The sequence below is a fragment of the Lactuca serriola genome, chromosome 7 (genome assembly GCF_051521515.1).
Source record: "Lactuca serriola cultivar US96UC23 chromosome 7, Lser_US96UC23_V15, whole genome shotgun sequence".
In the NCBI taxonomy this organism is placed as follows: Eukaryota; Viridiplantae; Streptophyta; class Magnoliopsida; order Asterales; family Asteraceae; genus Lactuca; species Lactuca serriola.
Window position 1 is genome coordinate 87,551,401 of NC_136414.1, and position 1,100 is coordinate 87,552,500.

Here is a 1,100-nt window from a genome sequence, read left to right on the forward strand (position 1 = left end):
TCATTGGAGGCCCAATTACATATAAGCGTTATCCCTTTGGGCCCAAAGATCATGTTGGTGGGCTTGCAAGGCCCAACAAGCATAATTTGAAACTCATAAGCCCAAAGTTTGTAGATTTACTCATTGTAGTCATCAAGTATCTATTGAAGTGTTTTGATTTAACGTTTGTTGTTTTGTATTGATTCGAGACTGAATCAATTCGTTTATAACGATATTTGGTATTGAAGGTGTATTTGTTTTTCGTTTTGTCGCTAGCCGGATATCTTGTATTTTGTTTTAATGATTTAATTTGTTTAGAAGTATGACTAATTTATTCGCTACAAATGCAAACAAAAATTGAAGATTTAGTTACGATTAGAAATTAGAAATCTACTTTTCTATCTTCATCCATGGATTCTTTATTCATACTCATTCAATTGGAAGTATTGATCCAATTTTAAAATTTTGTTTCGCAATTTTATAATCCAAGTTTTCATTTTTTAATTGACCTTTGGATAAAAATCCCGAAAATTTATATTTTTCCTTGAATGTGTCATTGAAAGGTAAAGGATTGAATCCTTTTAATGAAATAAAGTTTTTGATCGGAATATGAATCAAACCGAAAGACCCTTTAACTATTAAGGGGGTTAATAGAACAAATCACACTTTTACCACTAAACTATACCCGCTACAGTGCAAATTATTATATATAAATGGACCTTTTGTCGAGGCGCTTCTGTCTATGTGTAGATGGACTTCTTATACTTATATAAGAAGTAGGTATATATCTTGTTATATAGATATATTTTACCTAGATAGTAAAATGACCCGTTTAGGAATTCCATGAACCAAGCCCTTTTCTTTTAACTCAGTGGTAGAGTAATGACATGGTAAGGCGTAAGCCCTCGGTTCAAATCCGATAAGGGGCTTTGTATTTTTTTCAGTCATAGTATTCATATTTGAAAGAAGAATAGCGATATTATTAATAGTAATAAAAAAAATAGTAATAAAAAAGTAACCAACTGTATAATATTATCGTCTAATGAGTTATAGTATATTAGTTGTTAGAGTATATTAGTTATAGTTATCACGAATAATGATAAGTCATCTGTTGAATCATC